This window comes from Nipponia nippon, unplaced genomic scaffold (assembly GCF_047370975.1).
Source record: "Nipponia nippon isolate SJK-2023a ecotype South Korea unplaced genomic scaffold, ASM4737097v1 scaffold_5, whole genome shotgun sequence".
Taxonomy (NCBI): Eukaryota; Metazoa; Chordata; class Aves; order Pelecaniformes; family Threskiornithidae; genus Nipponia; species Nipponia nippon.
In genome coordinates, this window is record NW_028262369.1 from 37,312,557 (window position 1) to 37,321,519 (window position 8,963).

The 8,963-nt window shown below is 42.5% G+C and overlaps 1 protein-coding gene across 1 annotated transcript in view; it reads right to left on the reverse strand.

Moving 5' to 3' along the window:
- ODF2L (outer dense fiber of sperm tails 2 like) overlaps positions 1 to 8,829 on the reverse strand; it is a 62,934-nt gene extending 54,105 nt beyond the window's left edge. The window contains exons 1-4 of the transcript XR_015698571.1: positions 8,486 to 8,829; positions 7,402 to 7,512; positions 3,505 to 3,638; positions 2,080 to 2,313 (exon numbers count right to left, since the gene is read on the reverse strand). The gene's annotated coding sequence lies outside the window, so the exon portion shown is untranslated. Of the gene's footprint in view, positions 2,314 to 3,504; positions 3,639 to 7,401; positions 7,513 to 8,485 lie in introns of the transcript that reaches the window.
- Between the last annotated feature and the right edge of the window lie 134 nt (positions 8,830 to 8,963).

Genomic DNA, 8,963 nt, shown 5'->3' on the forward strand with positions numbered 1-8,963 from the left:
GAGGTAATTTAAAAGCTGCTAATGGAGAAGGAGTGCGATGGACACAGGGAGAAGGGTGATCAGTATGACTCTTAGGTTGCTGACTAGCAAATTAACAACTGGCTCAAACCAGAATTCTTCAAACTTCTTACATGACCAAGTACTTTTTACCTCTGCCTCACTAAAACTGGGGAAAATGTACAATAATAATGAAAAAATGTTAAATTCAACAGTCAAATTATCATTCACAGTCTAGTAAATATACCACGTCTGGCAAACGTGAGTACTTTCAATTACAAGCTTGACACTATTAATGTAATTTCTGATAGTGGGAATTACACTACAGAACCAATATACAGTTTTTATAATTAATATAATACGCACTCTCACCAAGTTTGCTGATGACACTAAACTGGGTGGTGTGGTGGATATGTCAGAAGGGAGAGCCATCTCACAGAGAGACCTGGACAGGCTGGAAGAGTGGGCTAGCAAGAACAGTATGAAATTGAACAGAGAGAAGCGCAAAGTCCTGCACCTGGGAAGACATAACCAAAGAGCCCAGTAGAGGCTGGGCTCTATGGCTGAGGAGCTGCCTTCCTGAAAGGGACCTGGAGGTCCTGGCGGACAACGAGCTGAACATGAGTCAGCAGTGCGCCTGCCGCTGCAGCAGCAAAGGCAAATCGGCTCCTGGGCTCTATCTGCAGGGGCATTACTAGCAGAGATAGAGACGTGATCATCCCACTCTACTCAGTGCATGTCAAGCTGCACGTAGAGTACTGTGTCCAGTTCTGATCCCCACAATTCAAAAAAGATGTGGACAGACTGGAGAGGGTCCAAAAAGAGGGTCACGAAGATGATCAAAGGGCTGGAGAACCTGCCCTATGAGGAAAGACTGAAGGAGTTAGGTCTCTTCTCCTTGGAGAAGAGAAGGCTCAGGGGAGACCTCATCACGGTATTCCAATACTTAAAGGGAGCTACAAAGAGGATGAAGGCTCTCTCTTCACAAGGAGCCACATGGAGAAGACAAGGGGCAATGGGTACAAGTTGCACTAGGAGAGGTTTCATCTTGATATAAGAAAGAAATTTTTTACAGTGAGAACAATCAATCACAGGAACAACCTCCCCAGGGACATGGTGGAGTCCCCGTCACTGGAGGTTTTCAAGATGGAACAAGACAGGGTGCTAGGTAATCTCTTCTAGGCTCCCTTTTCCACGAAAGGTTGGACCAAATGATCTTCTGAGGTCCCTTCCAGCCTGGGCTGTTCTATGATTCTATGATTTTCCTGCATACCCCAACAAATCTATGCAAACGTTGAATAATCATCTGAAGTTTTCTTCTTTGTCTTTCTAGCTGCAATATCAAATTTTGCCCTTTGTTCCACCTTACCTTTTACATTTTAACAGAGCCAACTTTTTAATATTTTAATGGAATTTCTCTACCTTGCCTTTCCTATTTCTATACTTTCCACAAGTTCTGCTTTTTCTTTATCTAGGTTTCCTGGTTTTTGTGGGTTTCTGTGGGTTTCTGTACTTCTACATAATGCCATCTCTTAATGAACCTTACAACTGGATGTGTTTTCAGATCTAAAATTCAATTTCTCCAAGCAATAATAAATGTCATAATTTCAGTTCATATCAAGGCCAGAATAGCTGTCACATTTTAGAGAAGAGAGACTCCTTTGGAGAACAGAGTCAGAAATCAAAGTATTATTTGCCGATATCAGTTCCTACTAATATTTTTTAGGTCACTGAATGTCCATTTATTCAGAAATATTTCCTTTTGTTTGCTTCTGAAATGTTGTCTTATTCCCTAAAGTATTTCTGCTGCATACAAATTGTTTGGTAGGAATCACATAATACAGTCAGAATAACTGGGTTGCAGCACTGTTCCTGGAACTATTTCCTAGAGTTAGGTAAAAATATGACAGACCTTACATAGCCAATTTCCATGATCCAAGATAACTCATCCATTACTCTGAAGATACCGAATCCTACCTGCCTAGCGAGCAGAGCTGCAGCGGTCTATTGTGTGGCGACACTGACATCTAGTGGGCTGCAACAACACTTCCAGTTTTCCCAAATGTTGCAAAAATCAGTTTAGATCAAAGCATCTCTCTCTGATATACTCTGACCTTAATATAAATGCATATTTAAAAGTACAGTCAAATATGAATAGTCAAACGTTGAATTTAGTACTTAAGTCTGGCTCTTACTATAGGAGCATGAAGAAGATTTATTTGAATTCGGAGCTTCAGTTTACTGAGCTCTGTCTATAGTAAAAGCTCTGAAGACTCAGTTCAGGTAACGCAGGATTCAGCACTCCCCCAACCATCTCTGCAAAAGACACACCAAATTTGCTCTTTCGTGCTTCTTGACAAGCAAGTGCAAAATGACAGGGTAAGACTGTTTGATTGATTTCAATGATTACATTTACACTAACAGTATGTATGCTTTAAAGCTATGTAGGCTGGTCTCAGTCACTGACACAACTGCCACATGCCAGTTCAGACTAGCTAGAAAAGATGCGATAGTTCATGTCAAAACCACATAAGCTTTATTCCTCAATATGGTCTTCCCAATGCTCTTAAAATAATTTCAGCTTCCAGCTTCCTACACAGACCTCACGGTGTTCCATGGAGAAGATAAGTTTAATTATTCCTATGCCACATGTGGAGAAACTGTAGTACCATGTGATAAAGTGACTTTCTCACAGTCATCAGCAGGGAAGTGGTAGAGCTGCAAATATACCACCAGTCATTAAACTATCATTGCACAGTAAAAGGAAGAAACGCCAAAACTTTAATTTTTATTTCCATAGGGGCCAGTTACGGCCTATAGAATTTTCCATACAATCTTCCTCCAAGTATAAGATAGCTTCTTCTAAGATAGACAGCTGGGGTGTGGGACCAAATTATTATCCTGCCTGGGTATGAAACTAACCCACTATGGCTTTAGGAAGTATGATACCGAAAGGACAAAGATCACAAAACTAACACGATTTACCTAGTCCAGTTTCCTGAAATTTCAGGACTTTTGCCTGCTGAATATTTTGCCAATTGCTGCATGAAGTCCTAGTACAACTCCAGTTTAAGTGTTTAGGGGAAGCACAGCAACAGCTGCCGTAAGGATCAGTGGAAGAGTGCACTAATGTGAAAAGGAGCATTAATTCTCACTCAGATAGCTGTAGTTTCTGAGCGGAAGCATGCTGTTGAGAACAGCTGCTTTCTGGTTCTGTCAAATCCAGTCCCCAGATTTTTCATGAAAGCCTGATTGTACACAGGCCAGGCAGCTGGCACTACTGATTTTATAATCTTTGCCTGGTTATTATCAAGCTAAGGTCACAGTTGTTAAGGTTGGCACAGAAGCTATAGACTCACACACAAACAAATGCCCTTACCTATTTTAGTAAAACAAGCTTTGACTATTAAATAGAGGTAAAACTTAATAATATTTAAAAGACACATTCTGCTCCTTTTATTTTTATATGTCTTTTCACCACATTGATAAATGTTGAATCAAATTTACCTTCAGATTTTCATGCACATCTATTTTGAAAATCTGGTTCCAGGATTGCTGCTATTCTTCAAAGTATTAGTTGGAGTTCTGCAGAGTTGTGACTGGTAATACATTGCCAGAACTCTTCATTTCCCGCTGTTTAACTGCATTAAAAGACAACATAAATACATAAATCATCATAGAATGGTTTGGATTGGAAGGGACCTTAAAGATCATCTAGTTGCAACCCCCCGGCCATGGGCAGGGACACCTTCCACTAGACCAGGTTGCTCAAAGCCCCATCCAGCCTGGCCTTGAACACTTCCAGGGATGGGGCATCCACAACCTCTCTGGGCAACCTGTTCCGGTGCCTCACCGCCGTCACAGTGAAGAATTTCTTCCTTATATCCAATCTAAATCCACTCTCTTTCAGTTTAAAGCCATTACCCCTTGTCCTATCCCTATGTGCCCTTGTAAAAAGTCAATCTCCAGCTTTCTTGTAGGCCCCCTTCAGGTACTGGAAGGCTGCTGTAAGGTCTCCCAGGAGCCTTCTCTTCTCACAAAACAACTGTTTTATGCAAATATATGTGGTAGTTACATAAACATGAGTGGGAAGAGTAATAGTGTATATACACACAGTAACACAAGATGTGACCCATATAACTCAATGTATTATAGAACTAAATATGTATGAATTCCAACAGGGGTACTATGTTATTGGGATTACACATGCTACCAAAATGTGTTTGTTTATTTATTTTATCATGTTTTCACAGTGATATACACTGCATTATGGAGGCATTTTTGGGTTGTCTTTGTTAAATCTTTAACTCCAAAGCCTTTAGTTTAAACACTATCTTCCCATAACATCAGAAAGCAGTACTGGGAGTTAGCTTAGAAGCATGTAAGTTATAAGCTATTATTCTTTATATAAAAATATTTTATTTTCTTAATTATACTATAAACCTTTATATTAATATAATTTTGGTTGGTTGGTTGGTTGGTTGGTTGGTTGGTTGGTTGGTTTGGGGTTTTTTTGTAAGCGTAAGTCTTTAAGGATACGGTCCAAGACTTGTTAGCATCAAGAAAAGAATACTGGAAGCACTCCCAATGGATACACTAGATATTGGTAAGTGGTATTCAAAGGATTGCTTTAAAATTCATACGTTTTAGGACAATCATACATTCCTTAAAATTAAGGCACACCTTAATGGCAAGGTGAACAAACAAAATAAAAATCGACATTATCTATCAAGCCATTCTTGTTGCAGTAGTCACTTTCTAGTTCAAACGGAATCCAATACATAAGCACTAGTAGCAAGGTTTGCTAAAGCCTTAGGCTGCAAGCTGTGAACTTTCACCTAGATAAGCTGACCGTACACTTAACTTTTACTTAGCTACATGAAAGAAGGCCCTGAAACTCGTGCAAACCAGAAAGATAAGGTGGCCACAACCATCAGCAGAAGCTGCATCCATTAAGATAAGAAAAGGAATGTCCTGCCTGGAGACAGAGAAAGGATCCAATAAGGAACAAAAAGACCTGAGACCCAAATATTGCTATTGGACTAAACTGTCGCGTGAGGGGAGGGGAACTTGGACTGTAAGGGTATAATTGCCCAGGGATTTCTTTGTTTGGAGTCTCTCTCCAGAGGCACCCTGCTCAAGCTGTTTTTTTTACCGCTGTACCACTCAATAAATTCATCCGGCATATGTCGGATGATATGATACTCAGCTTCAGGGAAACCTAGGGTCGAGCCTGAGGGGAGAGAAAGAGCCCGAGAGTGAGTATGTGTGTGAGCGAGCAGTCGAAAAGGGGCACCCATCAGCTCAGTGGAGCTGCCCACTGCGAAGGGACTCCAGTCCTAGCAGTTAAAGTCTCGGGTGGTGTGTGTGTGCGTGCGACTCCCTGAATGCTAAACCTACAATGTTTCTGCAAAGTGACCTTAAAAAATCCTCAGGATTCCACACACTTTCAACGCTTTTGATTTTCATCAAGCTTTTCAAGGAAAGCCTGACAAGAAATAAAACCTTAAATTAATTTCTTCACAGATAAGCCTGACACAGAAGCAAAGTTAGCACAGAGTTGCTAACAGCGACTGTGCTGCAGCATCTAGTTATTCAACCTACAGATCTCAAGCTTCTTGCCCTATTTTACAGTGTATTCAAATGTAATACTTTGCTGCAAAACTTTACAGCTATATGATCAAGATTTAGGTACACAAATGTAATGATCTAGAGATATACAAAGGGCTAGAACTACAGCAATTCTAACTATTGGTCTTATTTGTCTCCCACTTCAGGAAATCTTAATCAGAAATCCTCAAAGCCCTCACTCAAATTAATACCAAGTTAACAGCATTAAAGTTCTCTATATAAATTCTACTTCCGATCATAGGCAGGGATGTTCCAGGGTGTGTTTACATCCAACAGTTCAATGCTGTAAAGGGTTATTTCTTCTTTTTGGACATGTTACAAGCAAGGCTGAAGATCAGGCTGTAGGCAAAGTATGGTGTTCACCATACCTGCTGGTGCACTGGTCACCCACCTTCTTCTTAATCATCAGAGATGAGAGGACATGATTCAATTTCTTTTTCAGCCTGAGACAATTCTGTAGATTCTCTGGTGGCTTATACATCAGTACTTTTACAAGTGACCACCCCTGCCATCTACCCTACACTTCTGAAGGAAGATACTGTTCCTCCAGCACATGTGGCAGAAGTAAACATGCTGACGCCTCAGCTGTTTGCAGCTGATTTTATCAGAACAAGCTAGGGTAACTCTACACACCGTACATCCTTTGAGTATACCTTCAGAGCTCTCTCTGTCAGTATCTGGTTTGTAACTAAGCCCACATGCTAGGTATGGCTCTCCTTACCTGAGCCAGATGTATTGGTTTATCCCGAACTCAAATCCCTGACAATGCTTTTGGCTCTGAATAGCAGCAGTAGGGAGGAATCACATTTCCTACTAGAACCAGGTATTAAAGCTTCCAATAAAGACAGGGCAGACAGCCTGCATGTGGTAATCTCTAAAAATGACAACAGGAATCTCCAGGATTCAGCTGTTAACACCTGAACGCCTGTTCCTTCTAGGATGCCAAAAAAATGTCCAGAGTTTGTCCTGAACACTACATTATAGGCCTACGGGGTGTGGAGAAAGAGAATTTCAAGGGAGTAACTCAGTAGTGTTTTAAGAGTAGTAGAATACTGTGGAATTCAGGAAGCATGGAGTTCCAGGTTGCGATGCAATATCTGAATTTATTTTTACATTGTAGGATAAAACAGGGAAAAAATTATCCAAGCTAGGGTTTTATATGAAATATATAATATGCACCAGAACAGATCTTCCTCTTAAAGTGTAGTAACCATTAGCCTGAAGAGTTATTTTCTCCCTCTCACTCACATTCTGACTGCTTAAACATTCATTAAAAGGGGAAGAATGTCAAAAGTGAGAACTGAAAAACCACATCCAATGCCTCACATATGCCAAACAGCCCATCTGCTAAAGGTGGAAGTACCGTCTACTCAAGGCATGTTCCTAAGAAGTGGTACTGTTCTGTTTAGGGCTCCTTAGGAAAGCAGCAATTAAAAGCAGGTATTCCAAATCCTACAAGAACACTCTCACCCATGGGGGCTTAAAGGATGGGAGTCTTCTTCCTCTTCCATTCAGGTTATGCTAGAAAGGAGAGGTATCTAACCATTTCCTAAAGAAAAAACTAGAGTGTCAAGGCTGTCAGTCAATATACCACAGAAAGCAGCACTTCACTCCCTGGCATGTGAGGCTCACATGCCATGGGCAGTAACAGGGTGCAAGCTTCAGGGAAGAACGAGCAGTATTTTGTTTTGGTAAGAGCTAGACCATGTTGGTTGCTGTCAACTCCAGCCTGAACATACCACTCTCCCAAGGCATTTTTGGGGTACACTTCACCTGAGGTGGTGCTTCTGCCTCAAGGTCAGGCACCGCTGCTCTCAGTTGTTTGGCATCTCTGTCTTTTTGTGGAACTCCATCAACGGGAACTGCTGACTGCACCAACGAAAGCTGTGAAATGAAATAATTGCATCTGTGTGTCCAAATTTAAAATCTTTGATGTTGCTGTCTTTTCACATATCCTACACTGATATCACAAGATATTGTAATCAGCTCTTATATGACCATGTAGTACTTACTGAGCATTACAAGAGAGATTCACGAGACCTTTATATGCTAGGAAAACTCATTTTAAGAAATGGAAACAACCTTGCCATATAGTTTTTATATATAAACACTTACACCCATGTCTAAGTGAGACAATAAAAGCCGAAAAAGGTAAAACATTCAAGCAAAGCAAACACATACACACAATAGCTTTCAGGCCCTCTCCTTATCAGTACTAAAGGTACAATGGGAACTTTACACAGCCTGGGTTTTGTTTTGGTTTTAATTCCTGGAATCTGACCTGCATGTAAGCAAGACTGCATTGATTATTACAGTTATTTCCTTTCTCTGGAATTCACTTCTTGTCATAATGCCCTAGGATTTCCTCTGACCTTATCAAATTTAGCCAAACCTTACTTACTATTTGGATTGTGAGGTGAATTACTTAACTGAATGATCAGGATCATTTTCAAGCTGGGAATACTAGTTTGTTGCCAACGGTGCCACATTGTAAATCGGTTTTCTAATTGCTAGCCCATGTCAAAGGTTCTTTTTTTTTTCTTCTTGGGCATTCAAAAATCATGATGAGAGATGTTAAAATAATGGAAATAGTTAAAATGAGAGACTATTTTCTTATTCTAATTTGCTTGATTGCTGGCATTAAGTTATGCTACTATACTAAAGGTATTTTCAGATCCTCTCTTTGCGATGCTTTGGTGCTATTTTATAGTTGTGTCTCAGTATACGTTCCTCTAAACAAGCTCTTTTAATAAACAGCTTTTTTCTGAACGACTTTTTAAAAATTCTTTCTCAGCTTACACTTCCACGGCCTATCTGAAAGAATATTTGCCATGAAGACAAACCAGCTTTGACTTACAAAACTCTGGACTCCAGAAATGGGGGCCGGGGGGGGAGGGGAACTTGTCCTCTCAGAGCCGGGTCCGAGGGTGCCAGCCCCGGCGGGACAGGCCGGGCCGGACCCCCGCCCCGGGCGGCGGGGTTTCCACGCGTGGGGTCGCGGACAGACGCGCCCCGGACGGGCCATCACCGCCCGCACAAGAGGACGCTGCCTCTTCCGCCCGCCTGGCTGCCGGTGTTTACGGTAAAGGCCGCGACCGGCTCCGGGGAGCCTCCCTTCCCCCCGGGCTGGCTGGCGGGCGGGCGGGCTGGGACCCGCCCCGAGGCCAGCCGCAGGCCCTGAGGCGCGCAGATAACGGCCGGGGCTCCCTGAGGCGGGGACGCGTGCCACCGCCCCCAGGGGCGGCCGCCCGCCGCGGCGGGACGCGCCGCTCGCCCCGCCCACCCCCCCCTCACGGCGGCCGGGCCGGGCCGGGCGGGGCGGGGCCGGGGCCGGG